Below are 23,783 nucleotides of genomic sequence, written 5' to 3'. Positions count from 1 at the left end.
AGAATGCTTAACAATCTCAACGATCTTTAATGATAAGTAAGGAAAAAATGCAGATATATGTCATATGCTATATATGTATATGTAACATTATATTTACATATATATTTATATGTATATATAAAACCTTTTACCCTTACTCTGATTATTATTGCGCATAATTTGGTTATATTTTGTTAATTTTCAACAGCCTTAATGGACTTTTAATACTTTAATTATTAAAATAATAAATACATATTTTATGCAAAAGGTTTTTTTTTTAAGATTTTTTGTATTTATTCATTAGAGACACACAGAGAGAGGCAGAGACATAGGCAGAGGGAGAAGCAGGCTCCATGCAGGGAGCTTCCATGCATACTCGATCACGGTACCCCCAAGATCATGCCCTTAGCGGAAGGCAGACGCTCAACCGCTGAGCCACCCAGGGATTCCCAAAAGCTTTTTAAAAAAGTGTTATTCAATAGCAATTTACTTATTGTACAAGATTAAAAATCATAGTATTCTTATTTATAAATAAATATATTTGCCAGTATTCCCATTTTTCTTTTTACTGTGTAATTATTTGTGACTCCGTGTGAGATTTTGCCATTCTTTGCTTGTGAGTCCATCGTTGTTGGTTTGGTTTTCCAATATGCATTCCAAACCCCTTCTATCTTCCAGACTCCTTTCCTACAGATACTAGGAAGCTTTTTTTTTTTTTCTTCAGATTTTGTTTATTTATTCATGAGAGACACAGAGAGAGAGGCAGAGACACAGGCAGAGGGAGAAGCAGGCTCCATGTGGGGAGCCCAACATGGGACTCGATCCTGTGACCCCAGGGTCATGCCCTAAATGAAGGCCAACGCTCAACGGCTGAGCCACCCAGGTGCTCCCAGATACTAGGAAGCTTAAAACTACATTTCTGAGGCCCTCTTGTAGCTAGAGTTCTTTCTGAGACTGATTCTACTACTCTGATGTATGCTCAATAGACTTGGATTTGGAACTGAGTCATATGAGGAAAGACATAGAATTTGGAGATCTATTTTGCTGCTGTGAAACACAGTGGAAATATCATCCTCCAGGAGGCGGCAGGTATACAGCCAACTTCCAAATTTAGCAGCATCTTCCTAATCCAGTGGCCTTTGGATCAGGGCAGGAGCGTGTAGATCTGAAGCCAATAGCTTCTTAATTCAATAGCTGTCACAAGTAGCTGCTTTCTTGGCAGGAGAGTTTGACATTGCAGGGTATCCCTGATAACTCATTTTAGAGTCAGTATCTGGAGTCCTTCTAAAGAATCTATAACTATTTACTATTTCCTTCATGTAACTAGAATGGACTCTCCTATTTAGCAAAATTCTGACCGTTACTTGCAACTGGGAATTTCTTCTATAAGCAACCAGTTAGGAGCTAAATAGTACTAACAAAATTATACTAAACCTAAATACTTTGGAGACATTTTAAAAATGCCATGAGGGGCCTAAAACTAAAAAAGAAAATAAGAAATTTTAAATTTGGTGGAAGTGTCATGAATTAGACACACATTACTTTGTATAGTAACAGATTTATATAGCATTCTGTATCATAGGTAGCAAAAACTAAGAAAAATTAGGGAAGTCAAAATGCTTTCATTTGTTTTCATTGATGAAACATCTTCCTTTAACTAAGCATATCAAATAGCTTCCTTTAACTGAGTTATCAAATTGTGATCCTGAGAGATTGAATAAAATATTTTAACTGCTAAGTTGATAAGGAATTTAAAAAAAAGAGAAAGGGAGGTATTAAATGATAAAGCACTCAAATGCAGTTAAAATTAGACAACTCTGAAGTTTGGACCTGATAAGTGATTCCCCTTGGGTGCTGACAGTCCCTTCATGCAGTATCACAGTAAACACCAGAAATGTGCATGGTTACTTTTTACTGATTATTTGCTTGGTAGGATCCAAATCACTAAGAGATATGTAGGTTGTTAGAAATTTGTGGAGGGCAGCCCGGGTGGCTCAGTGGTTTAGCGCTGCCTTCATCCTGGGGACCCAGGATGGAGTCCCACGTCAGGCTCCCTGCATGGAGCCTGCTTCTCCCTCTGCCTGTGTCTCTGCCTCTCTCTCTCTGTGTCTCTCATGAATAAATAAATAAATAAAATATTAAAAAAAAAGAAATTTGTGGAAACGTGGGAAGCCATTCCTCTTTCTGTGTTTTCTCTTGCTTTATATAAAACTCTTTATAAATTTGCATTGAACTATATATATTGGTATCTTTCTACCATTCATATTACTGTCTGTGTCAGTCCAGCAGGTTAATATATTTCTTATTTATTTATTTATTTATTTATTTATTTATTTATTTATTATAGTCACAGAGAGAGAGAGAGAGAGAGGCAGAGACACAGGCAGAGGGAGAAGCAGGCTCCATGCACCGGGAGCCCAACGTGGGACTCGATCTGGGGTCTCTGGGATCGTGCCCTGGGCCAAAGGCAGGTGCTAAACCGCTGCGCCACCCAGGGATCCCCCGGTTAATATATTTCAAATGGGTAAACTATTAAAGTTATTTTCTAGTTATAAGCTAACAAATTTGGATTTCAGATTTCTCAAAGTTTATCAATTTTCTATATATTTCTTGTATTTTCTACACTATTATTTTCTATTGCACATCAGCATTCTGTTTGTTTTTTTCTGCTTCCTTCATTGAATAAATTTGTACTCAACTCAAATTGTGTTTCATTGGGGTCAGTAACATGAATATGCTAGTGTTCTATATTTCTTCAGTTATGTATTTCTTCAGTCATAATAAACATTGTATTATATATTAGAGACTACTTTCCCTTTATATTCAGTTATCTATCATCTATCTATCTATCATCTATCTATCTATCACCTATCTATCATCTATCTATCTAAAACTATATTCAGTTATATATATAACTTTATGTTCAGTTATATATATATAATTGTATGTATATGTGTGCATATATATACATATATGTATATTTATCTTTTATTCAACCTTAAAATAGGTTGAATAAAAGTCATAGGTCAACCTTAAAAGTTATTCCTGTATTCACATTGATTTTTATTACACTTCTTTAAAATTGTTTATAGATTTATTGCTCTTCTTTTAGGTTTTAGATAGGATTAAAGATGGATAACAATTTTTGACTTTGCCGGGAGAGCTGCACCAGCTATATCTGGACTTTAAATTATTTATGTCTTCCTCTATGCTGAATGACTTAGAGTGTTTTCCCCAAATTCATATATTGAAATGTACGGTTCAATGTAATGACATTAGGAAGCGGGGCCTTTGAGAGCTGGATAAGTCACAATAGTGGATAGCACCATTTATATTAGAGGACCTACAGAACTCCTTAGCCCCTTTTCCCATGTGGGGCTACAGTGGTAAGATGATCATCCAGGAAGTGAGTCTTCATCAGACACCAAACCTGTGGTTTCCATTAACTTAGACTTCTTGAACTCCAGAGTTAAATGTGTGAGAATTAAATGGCTGTTGTGTATAAGCTATTCAGATTGTGGCATTTTGTTACAGCAGCCTGAACAGATTGATACTAATCAACCTAAAGTCCTTGAGGGATATGGTAAAGACTGAGTCAGACTAATTCTTAAGACATACCTCTTTAGGTCTACTACAATTTATAAAAATTTTTATGTTGAGTAATGTTGGTGTTCATTTTAATGGTTATACATTATTCCATGTTGAATACTTAAGAAGAGATTTTCCTATCAATATTGGTGTTTAAATTTCTTACTTTTACAAACAAAGCTTCAATAAACTTTTTTGTACCTGTCTTACAGACAACACGAACAGGATTTTTTTCTCTAGGGTGTACACATTGAAGTAGAATTGCTAGGTTGTAAAGTAGGTGAATCTTCAGTGTTACTAGGTTGTGACAACTTCTCTTTGAAATCTTATACTGCTTTATATTTTCATATGCAATGTGTGTTCCCACTAGTACTTGGTATCAGAATTAAAACTTTGAAAGGCTTTTCTCAATCACACTTTTGTTTTCATTTGTATTTTTCCAATGCAATGGCTAATATTTTATATTTATTGGCCTAGTTTTTCTATAAAATATATACTCAAGTGTTTTGCCTTTTTTTTTTCAATTGTTCTTTCTTTCAGATTGATTTGAAGGAATTCCTTATATTCTGGATATTATTCTTTTGTTAGTTTTTTTTTTTTTTTTTGCAAATATCTCCTCCAAATCTGTGGCTTAACATTATACTTTTTGTTTTAGATATCTTCTGTAATACAGATATTTTTATTGCAAAATAATGTAGTTTATAATTTGTAGATTATATGTTTTAATAAGGAAATAATTCTCTGTCCTAAATTCACATAGACATATTTTTTATTCCAAGTATTTTTTTAAAAATATTTTTATTTATTTATTCATGAGAGACACAGAGAGAGAGAGCCAGAGACACAGGCAGAGGGAGAAGCAGGGTCCATGCAAGGAGCCCAACGCGGGACTAAATTCCAGGGCTCCGGGATCACACCCTGAATCAAAGGCAGACGTTCAACCACTGAGCCCCCCAGGCCTCCCTATTCGAAGCATTTTAAAGTTTAGCTTTACAAACTTTAATCTACATGGAAATTACTATTTTCATATAAGGTAATGTAAAAATGATCTGGTTTCACCTGTTTTAAAAACAGATAACCATTTGGCCTTGACCATTTATTGCATAATACCTCCTTATCCACTGATAAAGTGCCACTTTTGCTATATATCAAGTGTGGATATTCTCTATATGTATAGATATTTCCCTTTTCAAGTTTTTAATAGTTTAATTTAGGATATATATATTTAATTTCGTAAATAAGATTGGCATGTAATTTTCTTTATAAAACTGTCTTTGTTTTGCTGTGATGGCCAGACATGGCCAGACATCCAGACATGATATTAGATCACAGAGATGCGGACTAAATATTAGAAATGATAGAGAAGTGATCTGGAACATGGCTACTCTACAGCCCTGAACTGCTTGAACTTTTACATTAGAGAGCAGTAGAGTTCAATCTTACTTGAGCTCTATTTGGGGGATCCAATCATTTTTTTGTCTGAAAATCTAATCTCAAATGATCTTATATATATTCTGTATTTTCTTGAGCTGTCTTAACATTTTAAGTAAAACATATTCATTTTTAAAGCTTCCGATTCATTGTGATGAGGTTGTTCATAATAATCTCTTATGATCTATAAAATGCTCTACAATTACATGATATTTTGCATATCGTATGTTATTTGCGAATCTGTCTTTTTTTCCTTAGTGAGTTTTATTTTGTTTTTGTTTTTCTAGGATTTTATTTATTTTAGGGGGGAGAGAGAAAGAGCAAGTGGGGAGAGGAGCAAAGGGAGGGTACAAGCAGAGCCTGACATAGGACCTGATCCCACCACCCTGAGATGGTGACCTAAGGTGAAATCAAGAGTCACATGCTTAACCTACTGAGCCACCCAGGTGCCTCTGGTATTCATCTTTTTTTTTTTTTTTTAAAGAATTCAATTTTATTCTTTCCTAAGATTTTATTTATTTATTCCTGAGAGAGAGAGAGAGAGAGAGAGGCAGAGACACAGGCAGAGGGAGAAGCAGACTCCACGCAGGGAGCCCAATGTGGGACTTGATCCAGGTCTCCAGGATCATGCCTGGGCTGAAGGCGGCGCTAGACTGCGGAGTCACCGGAGCTGCCCTGTATTCATCTTTTTAATAATCTTTATTGACCATTGTTATTGATTCTTTGTGACATAAGAGATCATTGCTAATTTCTCTTCTCAGGAATAGATTCTATAGCAGTAAGCTTTATTACTTTAGGTATAAAAACCACATAACCTAGAATTCTTTTAAGGATGCAAGTCATTACAAACTTGTTCTGTTTTTTTTGTGTAGCTGTTAGGCTTTAGTTTTCCACAGCTTTGGCTTGGGTAATTGATACATTTAAAATATATATGTATATATATAATTTCATATTTATTAATTGTAATTATAAACATTAGTCTCGTAAAAATCTTCTATGTTGTTGCAGTCCCATTCTTATTTCCAAATCTGTTTTTATTTTGTTTATATTTTCACTATGTGTCCTAGAGATTAGTCTGTTTCTCTGGTTTTGGAAGTTGTTCTAGCTTTTATTTACATAATGTATTATTTGTTGAATATATTTATTTGTTGAATACTACCTCACTGTTTTTTTTAATTTATAATCTTTTACTTCTATTTTGTTCTGTTTGTTACTATTATTGTTATTATTATATAATCCTTCCAAATATTCTTTGAATCATATTCCTAAGTGCTTGGGATATCAGAGGAATGTAAACCTTAGGGGAAGAAAGGGACTCCTTCTAATAGATTTTCCTGGGGAGCTAAGTTTTCATCATGTCCTTTATTTAGTAACTATTTAAATGGCTTTTTCAAAATGTTTGGGTCCTAGTTCTGTAAAAACTCTTCCCCTGTAGTTCTTTGATAAGATGAAAATCATGCAATTTTACTAAGAGATCTGCTTGGGGACAGACTGCAATAATATTCAAGTCCTGATGAATGCATTAGATGTATTGGCTCTCTGAACCCTTGAGAGATAATAATGAATAAGAATCTTGCAGTGGAACCCCAAGTCTTTATTTTAGCACATTTCCCCAGGTCATTTTGATACACAGCCAGTATATCTTTCCCACTGTCTCTAAACAGTAAAGTGTTTTGCTTGAAATAGGTAGAAATTTGTGTGGAATGAATGGACTTTAACTATTTCCCAATCATATGCAAAATGAAGCTGAAAAAAAGTTTTATCTTAAAATCTAAGGCATTAAATGAAGTGCTAAAGGATTCAGTTTTGCTTCATTGTGTTATCTGGTCACAAGTATCTGGTATCCCTTGTCTAGTCACAGAAGCAAAGATGGTTTCTGAACATGAGCTAATTGGCAAATATGATGCATTTTAAATGTACAAGGAGAAAACCTTTTTTAGTATATTTGATGGAGTTTAAACGTCTCAATTTTCAGGTTCCTTTATAAAAATGATTTTGGCTTTGTTAGCAGTGTGGTAGTGTCACTCTAGGAGTGTAAGATTTGAATGACATTTGTGAAAATCATGCATTTTCTGCCAAACTCTTCATAGTTCATGCTCATTTTCAGTGGTCAATTATCTCCACCTCAGAGTCCTACACAAGTGATGTACTTATTCCCAAGGGATAGGTGTCACTTCCATTTGATCATACTAATAAGATTCCGCATAGGGGCGAGCAGCTCTTATGCATGTTGGCAGAGCTGGTCCTGCTGATTAAATGTCCTTCAGAGGCACTCTATAAATTAAGGCACAGATCGGTGCTCCTGATCACCACAGCTCTTGTGCTCTCACACTAATTCTGTGATGTTGGGGAGCTCAGACATATTTCATATTTTTCAATTTCTTTATTTCCATGATGCAGAATTTGGAGAATATGAAAATGCATAAAACACACTTGAAATCATATTAACATTTTAAACTCCAAGCTTTTCTCTGTGAGATAGTGGGCATTTATCAGCTGTTTGATGAACTGCCATCTTTCGAACACCCTCCCAATGTCACATGATCAGTCCTTTGTTCTCAAGTTAGAAGCTAGAGCAGCATCTCTCAGTATTCCTATTGTCTACATGGTTCTGTTACTGAAAGTTAGAGTTTGGGGACCCAATCTGCAACCTTAAACCAACCTTCTTAGTTAACCTCCTTATATCCTTTAATAATGTACTAAATGTTACTTAGAATGGATTCTCAACTCTGCAACAAAGAACTCTGAACTTGTACTTTCTGTCACACTTGCTAACCACATTTTGATTTTCTTTTTGTCTTTCAAAAAATGCCATTTATCCCCAGCATGGGGCTCCTCATTTGATGTTCCTTCTGCCCCAAATACAGATATACTCAGAATTGGCACTTTTCATCTTTAGACTTCTGCTCTAACACCACCCATTCAAAGAAGCCATCCTGGCCATTCTTCACCTACCTAGTGGTCTCTACTATGTTCCTCATTTAGTTGGTTTATGTATGTTCATGTCTCCCTTAAAACACGAGGAGAGAATTCTAGTTTGTTTTGTTTACTGAAGTGTTGTCAGAATCTGAAATAAAGCCTGGCAAATAGTTAATATTCACTTTATATGAATGAATGGATGAATGAAAGAATATGCTTAACATATTGTTTAATTTTTTTAAAAGATTATTTATTTATTCATGAGCAAAAAAGAGGGAGAGAGAGACAGAGAGAGAAGCATGCTCCCCGTGGAGCAGGGAGTCTGGCGTGAGGCTAGATCCCAGGACCATGGAATCATGACTGAGGGGAAGGCAGACACTTAACCGACTGAGCCACCCAGGCATCCTGTATTGTTTTATTTTAAAGAGTTTTTTAAGGACAGTATTAAGAATCATAGGTTTGGGGATGCCTGGGTGGCTCAGTGGTTTGGCTCCACCTTCGGCCCTGGGCATGGTCCTGGAGACTTGGGATCCAGTCCCACATCAGGCTCCCTGCAGGGAGCCTGCTTCTTCCTCTGCCTGTGTCTCTGCCTCTCTTGGTGTCTCTCATGAATAAATAAATAAAATCTTAAAAATAAAAGTATAGGTTTATATTTTGGCCTAGTAGGAGAAAGAATTGAGAAATTCAAGGTAGAATTGAGCTAGAGGCGGAGAGGATATCAAGAAAAGTGAGACTTTTTCAAAGGGAAAATGGTGAAGCCAAAGATAAACCCAAAGTATAGTAATTTGAGATTATCACATGTACATGCCTAGCAGGCATGTACTCAGAACCTCATGAGAAACTGCAATGTATAAAAGAAAATCTGAGAAGGCTAAGATGTCCCTGCCATTTTAATGCTTGGAATACTTAAGGAAAAAGAAGGACAGTTTAGGGAGCCTGTATGGCTCAGTGGTTGAGCATCTGCCTTCAGCTCAGGGTGTGATCCCTTGTGCAGGGATTGAGTCCCACATTGACCTCCCTGCAGGGAGCCTACTTCCCATCTGCCTGTGTCTCTGCCTCTCTCTCTCTCTCTCTCTCTCTCTCTGTGTGTCTCTCATGAATAAATAAATAAAATCTAAAAAAAAAAAAAGAGCAGTATATAGAAATGGAAAAGGGAAATACAGTAAAACGTGTGAAGCAGTCCTGCCATTGTTGAAAATAAGTTTCCCTAAGAGTTTACATTGCTCTGAATGAAAAGTCTGAAACCATGATTTGGGGATAGGTTCTCCATTATCAAAAATAATTGTTTAAGATTTGTGTTCTAAAATCCATTCCTATGAAATAGGGGATGAAGCACTAATAATTTTTGAGAGAAAATTAATCTCTAAACTTTAATATGTAATAGTGGAATACTAGTTAAATCCTAATACTGACAAACTTGCAAATTATACCTTGTTAATCATTTTTCTAATTAGTGGATAGACATCTTGAAGCACCGTGATCGTTTAGATTTTAATTGTCAAATAGTGTTATCTACAGTTACTCCTTATGTCCTAAACAAAATAAAAAGAACAATTATGTCAAGACAGCAACTATAGTTTTGATGATTGTAGATCATGGCTAATTGGGTAATGGGCATGATTCAGCTCCATTGCTTCTCTGGTCAAAACAATTATGACCATAATTTCCCCTATGCCATGAGCACATATATGTTTTTCTCTCCAAAAAAAATCTTGGTGTATAATGTAAATAAGTATATAAAGTTTCTCTCTCAAAAGGAATTACAGATTACACTTCAATTCACTTAAAAGATATTCAGAAATTATTACAACATGCCAATTAATACATACTTACTAATATCCATAATAACATTTACATAGTGTATTAATAACAATGAGCATTTATTGAGCTCATATTATGTATAGGGAGCTCTTACCAGGGCTTTACATAAATTAATATGTTTAATCCTCAGGGTTATCTTATTAGACAGGTTCTTTTTTATTCCCATGTTATATGTGAGAAATATAGCTTTTAGGAAGATCAAATGACTTAGTCAAGTTGGCACAATGAATGAATGGCAGGGTCAGGATTTTCACTCAGGGATCCTGTCACCAAGTCTGTGTCCTTAACCAGAGAATGATACCGCTGTGGTAGTGGGAAAAATAGGTGTTTTGAGTTAGCCCAGCTCAAATTTGGGCTCGAATATCAGTGCTGACTGTGACTTGAGAGCTATTCCTCAATCTCTCTCAAATTTAAAATCTTCATTTGCAATAAATAAGCAAAAATTAGTAAACAAATAAAAGTCACGAAGCCATAAAAATACCTCCTGCATATGTCTGGAACTAGCATAGTGTTTGAAGATAAGGTAGTGTGTAAAAGCACCTAGCACGCGGATCAGAATATGCTATGTCCTCAGGTGTCAGTAGTACTTTCCTTCCTGTGTTAGAAAATTGTCAAAATAAACCAGAAATCCTTTCTCTTGCTATCTTCTCCATTCTGCAATTTGAATGGGAGTGGGCTACTGTTGGGAGGCCTCCCCCAACTCCTGGCCCTGACACACACACTAAAACAGATGTGATTGTCAGGCTCGTGCATGCTGGAGACTGTTATTTCCTACTATTCCAGAAGCCTGAACAGTATCACTTCCAATATTGTGATTTGCCTCGGTCATTGTGTTTATTTCTTGGCTAATTTTTAAATGTAATATTTAAGAAGAAGAACCCCTCCTAACTGGTATATCTGCTTCTTTTATTTCAATTAATTAATTAATTAATTAATTAATTTTAGAGAGTAAGAGAGAGAGTGCACTCCAGTAAGCGTGGGGAGGGGAAGGGCAAGGTGGAGTGAGGGAGGAGAGAATTTCAATGAGACTCTAAGCTGTATGAGGGGGCTCAAGTTGGGATCAAGGTGAGGTTCAATCTCAGGACTCTGAGATCATGACCCTGAGATCATGACTTGAGTGGAAACCAAGAGGCAGAAGCTTAACTGACTGAGCTACTCAGGCAACTCTGCCCTCTATATATGCTCTTTAACATTAATGCTATTGGATATAATTATCTGTCTGAAAAACTAACAAATTGGGTCCTTTCCTTTATCTTTTTTTTTTATTTGGGTACAATTTTCTTTTAATTTATTGATTTCAGGTTTCTGGATGATTGTGATAAATTTTCAAATATAAAAACAGACTTCTTATAGAACTATCATTTTATAATTTTCAGAAATGCACAAAAAGCTTTCATTTGGGGATTCCTTTAACAAATAAAATCATTTTAAAACCCCCAGTAGTGATGCTTTCTCTTTGATTCATGTTATTGGAAGTAATCTGTAGAACTGAAAATATTTCCCCAAATCAAAATTTATAATACTTCTGAAAATAAAAGACTGTGAAGCATTAGATTTAAGAACTTTATAGTCTCGGATTATCATTCTCTCCCTGTTGCTGATTACTATGGCTTACTTCCATTTTTAACATTCAATTGTGGATCATGTAATTAAAAATACCATTAATAGCTGACCACACCACATCACTGAAGAGATCAGAACTGAGTCTATTTAAATAAATCTCACATTAAAAATAGACTGGCCTATAGGGGTTCTAGTTTGAGATAAAGAGCAGGCTTTTTATATACAGGTGTGGCATCAGGGTCTCCTATATAGTGTGACATAAGGAGAGCCATGAGACACTTTTCTCTTATTAACCTTACATTCTTGCAATGTTTGTCTCAACTTTAGCACATTTCCTTAACCAACCAAGAGAAATATATTTGTAATAACAAATAAGTTGTGGATCTACAAATAACATTAGGTAAATAACATTAGGTAAGTTACCAGTCAATTATGGCATATGATGTTCTTTTGTTGAGAAAACAATATTTCTTACTATGTGGTTAATATCATATGCTCTAGTGAAAAAAAAAAGACAGAAGCAAATGGAAATTCAGAAGTGATTTTCTGACATTATGAGAGGAAGTCATAGAAGTGAAAGAACAATGAGAACACTGGAGTGTTAAAGAGATAATAGGGTAGCAAGCGTCAGCAGAATAATTGAAAAGGGGAATTAATTAAATATATATCTGTTTCTTCCTGGGCTATCGGTCTGTTTCATACATTTATTTTTTGTATCCTTTTACCAATATCACACTATGAGAATACTCTAGGGTAGAATAAGTCCTGAAATTAGGTGATACAAGTCCTCTAGTGAGTATTTGTATGGTCAATTGTCTGATGAAATGTTTTGCCCCCTTTTCCCGGCCTTTTGTCTTTTTACTATTGATTTGTATTAGTTGTATAGATTTTCTGGACAAAAATCCTTTGTTGGTTTTACAAATTGCAAATATTTTATTCTTACTCCTGGGCTTGCCTATTCATTGTTTTTTAATGACATCTTCAGATACAGAGAATATTTCTTTTGACAAAGTCCAATTTATCAATTCTGTTCTTTTCCAGTTAGTGCTTTATGTGTCTATCAAAGAAATCTTTGCTTCTCTGAATGGCTTGGAGATATTCTCTTATCACTTCTTTTAGATGATTTATAGTTTTAGCTTTTGCATTAAAGCCTACAATATATCTTGCATCAGATACTTACTGAAAAGAAATGAAAACATTTGCCAATATAATATCTTTGACAAGAATATGTACAGCAACCTTATCCATAATAACCCTATGACAGAAAGCAAATTGCTATGAAGAAGAAATAGATAAACAAATCCTATTGTACTCGTACAATGGAATACTACTGAGCAATAAAAAAGAACATGCTACTGATACACTCACAACTCTGATGAATCTCAGACATGTTATGCTGCACAAGAGGAACCAGACACCAAGGAATACATCTCTATGATTCTATGTGTATGATGCCCAAGAACAAACAGAATAATTTTAAGGTCATAAAAATCAGAAAGCGGTTAACTTTGTTACCAAGGTGGTGATAAGGTAGGTTCTTATTGTCTAATAATGAGCAGAAATAACTTTATGGGATTACAGAACAGTTCTATATCTTGTTTTGGATGGTGGTTATATGGTGTATACAGCTGTCAAAATCTATCAAAATGAACACTTGAAATCTCTACATTTTATTGTATGTCCCTTATACATCAATAATAAAAAGAAATAGAAGGACATTAAAAGGAGTAATGGCATTTTATTAATGGCAGTTATAATGTGAACGGTCATTTCATAAATAGTATGCCCCTTGGAGTTGTACTGTCTGCGAACTATGGCTGTGTCCAGTGGCCATAGCAATCTACACACAGATACCAGGAGCAGCATTACTCTGACTTGATGTAATAATATACAAGCAGCCATTTAGCAACAGCCATTATTTTGTACTTGCTTACTTAGTTTTAAGCACTTTGCAGCTATTATTTCAATTAATTGATCATTAGAGGCCGCAGTAATTTTTATTATCAACTGACTATGCAGCTTTTCTTTGCCCCTTGCTAATGAGGTCAGTAACGTGAGTCTATGACTTTAAAATGGTGAAAATTCATCAAAAGCCAATGTGTATGAAGAGATGATAAAGAAGAAAAATATTCCTAAACTAGCAAAGTGTGACTGTCAGTTTGTTTTAATGCCCAGGACTAGCCCTAGGCAAATGTTTTAATAGGGAAGTTTATCTTCAGTGTCTCATGAACCCTTCCTCTAATAAAATCACATCACTTTAATAAAAAGCACATCCCTTTTACTGCTGCCCCCAAACACTCCATTTCACTTCATGGAGCTTACCTAGGGTTTCTGTATGTGTCCTGTACATATTTGCTATGTTTCTATGTGTGTCGCTCATACTGAATCACTCATTCCTCATAGTAAGCTTGCTTGGTAGGGACATTTATTTCTTCACTTACTTCACATAAGTACTTTTATTATAAAAGTATTATAAGGACATTTATTTCTTACTCACTTCACATAAGTTGGAACTGACACACAAATATTAAGTAACTTCCCAGAAACAACATGGTTCAAACATAAGAGATTCAGTATTGGAGTCAATGCAATTCGATGCCAGAGCTTTGCATCCTCTATCACCATACTTTGTGTCTCTCTCAAATGTCCCTTCATTGTTATACTATTTACCTCTAAAACATATGGGTTTACTCTCTCATTTCTTCAAAAGTGCACTCTGCCTTTCCTCACAGGCATACAAGGTGACACTCAGACACCAACAGCTAATAGAGGAGATAATATTATTCATCAAGTCCCTTTAGTACAAATTATTCATAGGCAACCATCTTCTCTATCGATTCAACCAACATGTATTTACTAAACACTCTGTATGAGAAACTTGTTGACTCTGAGGGTTCAGATCCTAAGAAGGACTCTCTTGGAATATAGTCTCAAATTTCAGACATTTCAGGAGGGATGATATTCTAATGCTGGAGTTACTGCTCTCCTGGAAACAACTCAGTGTTGTCATCTTAAAAACTGATGCCACCAATCCTATCTTTCACTGATTAAAATTCCAAGCCCTGAAGACTACAAAAGAGAAACAGCTAGGGCTTAGAACAGGATCTGAAACATAAAGGTTAGAGTAATTTTTACAGGCTGTGGCCACCACCACCATGACAGCCAAAACACTCGGGTAGAGATGGTGTGGCCCGTTTAGACCTGAAAAGTATCTGAAAATTCCAGTGACAGTGACTCATCTCATGGTTGGACTGTCACCAATCATGAGGGTTCTGATCTAGAGATAGTGAATTCTGAACATGGTATAGCCAGTGACAGTTGTGGGCTCACTCTAGAATATATATCTTTAGAGCAAGAGAGGCTCTAAGTATTGCAGTCAGAGCAGGGAGAGAGTAGCCAAAATGGCACAGGGTAAATAGAAGAAACAGCTTATCCAGCGTTGATGGAAACGAAACCAGCAATTGAGAGAGAAGAAGTGTCTATTTTGGAAATGTCAGCGATGATTCTGATATTATCAACCTTAAGGCACCTAAGTTAGAAGAAATTAGAAATCAAGAAGCTATAGTTGTTGAAGGAGCATAGAGTTCAGAAGATTTCAACATGGGCTAGGGGTGCTGGGTGTCTCAGTCAGCTGAGCCACCAACTCTTGGTTTCGGTTCAGGTCATGACCTCAGGGTCCTGGGATTAAGCCCAAGTGGGACTCCCTGCTGAGTGTGAAGTCTGCTGGAGATTCTCTCCCTCTCCCCCCTCCCTCTGCTCTCTCTTTCTCTCTCAAATAAATAAATAAATAAATAAATAAATAAATAAATAAGATCTTAAAAAAAGAACAAAACAAAAAACAAGGGTTTTTCTTCCAGTAGCCAGTATACATTCTGTCAGCCAGAAACTGTATTTTCATCCCAGCCTAGTGATGATAAATCAAGTAGTGATGAAACAAGTCATCAGCCTAGTCCTGCCTTTAGATGATGCCATGCTAGGAAGAGGACGTTCTAGTTCAGAATCTGAGAAATGGCTATTCCCTGAATAAGAAATGGAACCCTCTAAGGAGTTGTGTGAATGCCAGTTCAGCAGTGGTCTCAATAAGTGTGTTATACTCGCCTTGGTTATTGCAACTGGCGTGGGGTTTGGACATTTCTATGGCACAATTCAGATTCAGAAGCATCAACAGTCAGAAAGATATGTGAAGATGAATCAAATGATAAGAAGGATTCTCTTTCCCTATGTCAACAGGAACAAGAATATTTTATAGATTATAAGTCATTGAAGGGAAGTCTTGTAAGATGTTGGGCCCTTATTGAAGAAGAGATGTCCTTTGACACTCAGAAAAAGAATCTCGATACAGAGAAGCAGTATTAAACATATCTCTGGAAAGGGAAGAAAAAGCCTTATCTTCATTACAGGAAGAGTTAAGGAAACTAAGAGAACAGATTAGGATATTGGAAGATAAAGGGACAGGGACTGAATTACTTACAGAAAATCAGAAATTCAAGCAGCATCTGGAAGAAGAAAAGCTGAAGACACAGCTTCTTTAATCAAACGGAGACTCTGCAGAAGCAAAGATGCTAAGGGAGGAGCTAGAGAGAGAATGACTAATAACCATGGCTCTAAAAGTGGAGCTCCAGCAGCAGGGCTCTAGTGAGTCATACTGCAACCCAGACTCTCCCAATGTAGTGACTGAAAAAAAGAAAAAGGAAATAGAAATCTTACAGGAAAGACTCACTGAGCTGGAACAGAAGCTAAAGCTCAAACAGCAGCATTCCGATTTGTGGAAAAGTCTGTATAGTGAGGCAAAAGATCAAAATGTAAAACAAAAAAATGATGGAAAATAGAAAGGAAGCAGAGAAAACTACAGGATTAAAAAGAAGTTGAAGGAGATTATTTTTTGGTTCAGTTAAGAAAATATTTGATGCCATGAAGAATTCCACCAAGGAGTTTGTGAGGCATCATAAAGAAAAAATTAACCAGGCTAAAGAAGCTACATAGAAAATCTAAAAAAGTGTTTGAATTCAGTTAAATCTATTTCCAGGCATCTCAAAGAGACACCAAGAATATCTTTGATGAAGAGGGCAATCAAAGATTTGGTGCCACAAAAGTAGAAACAGCTAGAAAACCAACCATAGTCTTTAGTGAATATTTACACCCACAGTAAAAGGCAAATACACAAAACCAGACTAATAAGGGCCCTACTGTGCAAAGAGAGGAAAGGAGAGAAATGCCAACTCACTGAAGAATTTAGAAAAATACAAACTGATAGAAATGCAGTGCTGTGTATGGCTGTAGTGAAAACTATGATTCTTTCAGAATGTCTTGTTCTGGTATATTAGAATGTGTTCAACAGGAATCCAATAGCCTTTTTAATATGAAAGCATTGAATGCTGTAAGGGTAGATGAATTCAGACAGTTAAGAAGCATTTATTAGAAAAACTAGATAGCTTTCATCATTGGAGAGAACTCAATCAATACATCAATGAGTTTTTCCCAAATGGTGTCTTTATACATGATCAGAAGCTCTTTACGGGACTTTGATAATGATGTTAAGGGCTATCTTAAAGACATGAAGGAATATCAAGTAGATAATGATGGGGTGTTTGAGAAGCTGGATGGATACACATATATGGACATTTCTTTGGTCACACTCTTTCCCCTTCATATGGATTCAGTCAACCAGATAAAAAGCAATGTATGGTAAATATTGAAAACTCCAGGCATCAAAAACAAGACCAGAGCCCCCTCAACCACAATCTTATAAAAGGGAAGGTAAATGACATAAATATGGTCTCACTAGTGGAAGGCACATGGCAAATCTTGAAATGGAATTGGGGTAGTTACCTTTTGAGCCTAAATTTTGATCATCATGATTAAGTTAGATGAGAAAATGGCAACAGAAACATGGATGCTTTCTGCCATGTTTGGTGTTGAAACTAAAATGAAATTATCAAGATAATATCTTTCTATCGTTTCTAAGTATCAATTCGATGACTTCACATTATTACTCAGAAGCATCAAGCAAAATCTTACTAACTTACATTTTCCTGTAGTTTAGCTTTGTTGAATTTTTTTTTGGCACTCGGAATGTTCAACTGTAGGTTTAAGGAAGCCAGGCATGCAACGGATTTTGTGCAGGAAATGAATCTTCCTTTCCGTGCATGAGCCTAAAGCAAGCTCAAATCATATGACAAAGTGTAATTAACATTGATAGTCGTATTAAATTTGCAGTAGAGCTTGAAAAAAGTACATTGTGATGGAATTTCATCTTTAACATTTTATAATCTTGTACTTGCTTCTTGTCCCTTTATGGATTCAAGAGCCCATTGACTTGTGAAGAATTCTCTGCCTTCTTAGGAGCTTGCTGACTTGTTCTCTTGTGAAATTTCTTGCACATCTGAATATTGTGGAAGAAACAATAAAACTATATCATGAGGAAAACTAAAGGTCTTCATTTAAAATCTGGCATTTGTATTAATGTATGATTTTATACTTTGTGATATTTTTTATACATTTCCTCGGTTAGTGATATTTGGTAAAACCACTGGGCTTATTTGCTAGTTCCATGAATCTTACTCAGTGTTCACAGGAGTATTTATGCAACCTCTGAATATTTCTACCCAGCAACGTCTACTTCTCAAAGAAAGATTTAAACACAGTTCAGAATTCCATCTTTTGTTGAGTTTCCCTTTTAATTTCCATTTATAGTCATATATGTGACTTCCAGGTCCACCTTCTGGCAAGTGAGTGTAGAAGAACACAGCAATTCTATCATAGTGCTTGAAATTAGGAAAGCACTTATTTCCTAGAAGTAAACAAATGTTCAATTAAAAAAGTCTATGTTTTTCTGGAAAAAAAAAATACCATCTATTCTTATGTCTGCTTCCTATCGCTGCTGTAACAAACTACTACATATTTGCTAGCTAAAACAAAACAAAACAAAACAAAAAAAACCCACAAATTTATTATCTTACAGTTCTGGAGTGCCAAAATCTGAAGTGGGTTTCACTAGGTCAAAATTAAGGTGTTGGCAGAGCTGGAGGTTCTAGGGGAGAATCTATTCCCTTGAATTTTCCAGAGGCTGCCTGCACTCTTAGCCTCTTCTGCATTCAAAAGTCAGCTGAATCACTATATTGTGCAATTGAAACTATTATAATACTGTATGTTACCTACCCTGGAATTAAAATAAAAGCAAATGAACAGACGAATTCCCCAAAGCCAGCAGTGCCTAGCACCTTTACATTTCCCTCTGACCTCCTGCTTCCCTTTCAACTTGTAAGGACCTCTGAGACTTCTTCAGGCCCTCCTGGATAATCCTGGATTATCTCTTCATCTAAAGATTCTTAATTTAATCACAACTCCAAAGTCCCTTTTTGCCATGTAAAGTAACATATTCCTAGGTTTTAGGGATTAGGACGTGGACATCTTGGAGCAGGGGACATTTTCTACCTATCACATTATAGGAACACTTTCTTACAGTTGTATATTCCATAATAACTCTCTGTATTGGAAACACAGCTATCCATAAATCATATAATTAATACTCAGGATATATGTTATGCCTGAAGTAAATTTCTTTTGAGACTTCCTCAAAAGTGTCCCAGAAGGAAAAAAAAAAAGCATTCTGTAAACATTCTTAATTGGCACAGAAATCACTCCACAGAATATCTAGACGATAGACACATGTATTTTAATAGACTCTTGTCCCTCCTTCCTCCCTCCTTTTCCCTCTCCTCCAATCCTGTCTCTCTTGCACACACACATACATGCACACACATCTACATCATCTCTACTTACTGCTAACAGCAAATGCACAGTGATAAAGAAAATATCTGGGATCCCTGGGTGGCGCAGCGGTTTGGCGCCTGCCTTTGGCCCAGGGTGCGATCCTGGAGACCCCGGATCGAATCCCACGTCAGGTTCCCGGTGCATGGAGCCTGCTTCTCCCTCTGCCTATGTCTCTGCCTCTCTCTCTCTCTCTATGTGACTATCATAAATAAATAAAATTAAAAAAAAAAAAATTTAAAAAAAAAAAAAAAAAAAAAAAAGAAAATATCTAGTTCAGAAGTATATCATGCTTGGTCTTAAATAAAAAGCACTCATATAAGGAGAAAAATATTTAAAATGTCCAGGGGATTGCTTGAAAGGTGTGAAACATCCTTCCCAGGAGAAATAATCTCATAGTTTAAGCTAAATTTATGGCAAGAATTTGACGGGTTGGCTCAGTCCTCTGGTCCCTCTGGGGCAAAATGCAATGTGCTGGACTTGGCAGATGAGTCAGAAAGCAAGAATCCACATTGAACTTGCTTCTGAGAAGGAAAAAATTCTCTTTAATGAATGCTTTGGAAAGGTTTCTTGAGCACTAGCCTTGGTAGATGTTGGATTCAAGATCATTAACCACCCAAGATAAACAGTCCATGGGAGGTAGTGTTCTCCCCATACGTGGGTTGCAAATGGACTAGTTGTTTACAATAGCTGCAGTAAAATGAGAACAAAGTTAAGTAGTGATGAGTCAACTATGCAAGCCTCTTTCTCTAAAAGTGCAAGGACAAATAGCATCAATTTCCAAATTTGAAAATTACTCAAAAATATACAATTTATTCAATTCAAAAAATTTGCCAATGAATTATTTAGAAGGATCAGCAGAATGATAGGATTAGATTTCCAAATCTTCTTCTTAGTAGCTGAGGGACTTTGCTTAATAAATTACTTAGCTTCAACATATTTCAGGTTTTTTACCTTTAAAATGAGGGGGACAATACATTTGCCCAGCCTACATTGCAGTGTTGTGAGGATTATGATGACCTGAAAGAATAGTCGGGAGTCACTCGGCAATATACTGTCAAGCAATGAAATTTCACACCAGCTTTATTAAATATTCATACTTGTAAAGCATTTATAACAATGCCTGACACGAGTTTGTAAATTATTACCAAATGTTAATTCAAGATATGAAATGTAGTAACAAATGAAGCTGCAGATTTTTAGTCTTTCTTTGTCAACTTTAGAATAATCAGTATCCAGTTACAGTGTGCAATTCAGTGAGTTAAGACACATGTGTACACTCGTTAAACACTCTCCTGATCAAGATAAATAACATTTGCATCACCTTCAAAAGTTCCCTCATACCTGTTCATGGTGTGAGTATAGATTATTTTGAACTTTATAGAATTTCATATAAATGGAATCATGAAGTATAGACTCTCTGGTGTCTAGCGCCTTTTCCTCAGCATAATATTTCTGACTTCTTCTAGCACAATGTTACTTACTGCATGTTTCCTTGGTTCCATTTTATAGCTGCATAGTATTCCATTGTGCTGCATATAATAATATCCATTTCCTTGCTAATCAACATTTGAATTGCTTTCAGTTTTTAACTGTTATAAATAAAATTACTGTGAGCATTTTTTTTTTAAGAGAGAGAGAGAGAGAGAACATGTGCATGAGCCAGGGGGATGGGGGTTGGGCAGAGGGAGAGGGAAAGAGAGAATCTTAAGCAGGCTCTACACTCAGCACAGAGCCAGTCACAGAGCTTGAGTGCACAAACCTGAGATCATGACCTGAGCCAAAATCGAGAGTTAGACATTTAACTGACTGAGCCACCCAGGGCTACCACTCTGAGCATTTTTACCTGTCTTTGTGAGGACATAAGTTTTTATTTCTCTTGGACAAATCTCAAGGAATGAAATTTCTGGGTCATATGTAAATGTATGTCTTCAAGAGCAACTGCCCAATTGTTTTTGCAAAATGGTTCTGTCATTATACTTCCCCATCAATGATGTAGTTTTCTCCAAATAACTGACAACAATCATTTTCACCAGTTTTTATTGTAGCCATTTGCATGTGTATAGCAGCATTTCATTGAAGTTTTACTTTACTGTTTCAACTAATGATGTTTATTAATATTTCATATATCTTAAGAATTATTCTCGAAACAAATTTTACATTGTATGATAACTAATTTGAATTTAAATAAAACTTTAAAAAAAAAGTAATAAATAAATAAATAAAAACTTTAAAAAAAGAATTATTCTTAAATTTTTACTAAATTTTAAAATGGTATTACTCATTGAGTTTTAAAAATTCTTTTTTCATTCTAGAAACAAGTGTATCTGTACATATATGTGTGTGTATATATATTATATATATGTGTGTATATATATATTATATATATTCTCTCTTAATTTGTGATTTGCATTTTTCACTTCATTAAGCTTGTCTTTAGAAGGGTAATTTTTTATTTTGATAGAGTTCAATTCATTATTATTTTTCTTTTTTGTTTCATGCTTCTGACAACCATCTAAGAAATTTTTGGTTATCTATTACATTAAAAATGTTCTCATACTTTTCCCTAGAAATTTTACAATTTTAACTTTTACATTTAGTTCTATGGTTTATTTCATAATAATTTTCAAGCATGATGTGAATGAATTTAAGTTGTTTTTTTCTTTTATGGTGCAGATGTCCTGTTGTTGAAGGCTCATTTCTTTTTTTTTTTTTTTTCTTTTTATTTGCTTGGAAAAATAATTTCTTTTTAAATTTTCTGTTTTTGGGAGGGGGCTTTTTTAAGCCTTTATTTTGATTCCAGTTAGTTAAGGTGCACTATTACATTAGTTCAGGTATATAACTAGTAGTTCAACAATTCTATATATCACCCAGTGTTCATTATGACAAGTGCTGTCCTCAATCCCTGTCACCTATTTCACCCATCCCACCACTCACCTTTCTCTAGTAGCATCAGATTTTTCTATAGTTAAGAGTCCGTTTCCTTGGATAAAAAAAAAAGATGTGGTATATATACACAATGGAATATCACTCAGACATAAAAAAAAAAAAATCTTGCCATTTGCAACAACGTGGATGAAACTAGAGGGTATTATGCTAAGTGAAAGAAGTCAACCAGTGAAAGACACTTACCATATAAACCCACTCATATGTGGAATGTAAGGAACAAAACAGAAGATCATAGGGGAAGAGAAGCGAAAAATAAGACAAGATGAAATCAGAGAGTGAGACAAATCATAAGAGGTTCTTACTCATAGGAAACAAACTGAGGCTTGCTGGAGGGGACCAGGATGGGAGGACAAGGTAACTGGGTGATGAGCATTAAGGAGGGCACGTGATGTAATGAGCATTGGGTATTATATGAGACTGATGAATCACTGACCTCTACCTCTGAAACTAATACTGTTATATGTTAATTGAGTTTATTTTTTTTAAAGATTTTATTTATTTATTTTTATTTATTTTTAATTTTTATTTATTTATGATAGCCACACAGAGAGAGAGAGAGAGGCAGAGACATAGGCAGAGGGAGAAGCAGGCTCCATGCACCGGGAGCCCAAAGTGGGATTCGATCCTGGGTCTCCAGGATCACGCCCTGGGCCAAAGGCAGGCTCTAAACTACTGCGCCACCCAGGGATCCCAATTAACTGAGTTTAAATTAAATAAATATATAAATATATATAACACATATAACATATATAACACATATAAAATAACACATATATAAATAAATAACATTTTATATATATTTTTTTCAAGATTTTTTATATATTCATTCATGAGAGACACAAAGAGACAGAGACACAGGCAGACGGAAAAGCAGGCTCCATGCAGGGAGCCTGATGGGGGACTCAAACCCAGGTCTCCAGGATCATGACCTGGGCTGAAGGCGGCGCTAAACCGCTGAGCCACCCAGGGATCCCCTGGATACACAATTTAATGCCTTTATCAGACATGTTGTTTGCAAATATCTTCTCCCATTCTATAAATTGCGCTTTAATTTTCTTCATTTTTCCTTCACTATGCAGAAACTTTTTATTTTGATGTAGCCCCAACAGTTTATTTTTGCTTTTGTTTCCCTATTCCCAGGAGACATATGTACAAATGTTGCTATGACTGATATCAGAGAAGTTACTACCCGTGTTCTCTTCTAAGATTTTAATGGTTTCAGGTCTTATATTTAGGTATTTAATCCATTTTGAGTTTATTTTTGTTTATGGTATAGGAAAATGGTCCAGTTTATGTTGTTTGCATGTAGCTGTAAGTTTTCCCAAAATCATTTGTTTAAGAGACTTTTTCCCATTGGATATTCTTTTCTGCTTTGTCAAAGATTAATTGACCTTATGATTTTGGATTTATTTCTGGGTTTTCTATTCTGTTTTACTGACCTATAGGTCTATTTTTTTTTTTTTTTGTGCCAGTACCATACTGTTTTGACTTCTACAGCTATGTAATATAACCTTTTTTTTTTTTTTTGTAATATAACTTGAAGTCTGGAATTGTGATGCCTCCACCTTTGTTTTTCTTTTTTCAAGATCACTGTCTTTTCAGAGTCTTTTGCAATTCCATAGAAATTTTAGAATTATTTGTTCTAGCTCTGTGAAAAATGCTGGTGGTATTTTGGTAGGGGCTGCCTTCAATCTGTATATTGCTTTGAATAGTGTAGATATTTTAACAGTATTTGTTCTTCTAATCAATGAGTATGGAACATC

General features: G+C 35.4%; 1 pseudogene; it reads left to right on the top strand.

Annotated features, from left to right (window-relative positions):
* LOC140602299 (cell cycle progression protein 1-like) overlaps positions 1-17,150 on the top strand; it is a 28,771-nt pseudogene extending 11,621 nt beyond the window's left edge.
* Positions 17,151-23,783: the final 6,633 nt, after the last annotated feature.

The sequence above is a fragment of the Canis lupus genome, chromosome 13 (genome assembly GCF_048164855.1).
Source record: "Canis lupus baileyi chromosome 13, mCanLup2.hap1, whole genome shotgun sequence".
Taxonomy (NCBI): domain Eukaryota; kingdom Metazoa; phylum Chordata; class Mammalia; order Carnivora; family Canidae; genus Canis; species Canis lupus.
The sequence above is the reverse complement of the archived record's forward strand: the minus strand, read 5'-3'. Positions and strand labels throughout refer to the sequence as shown.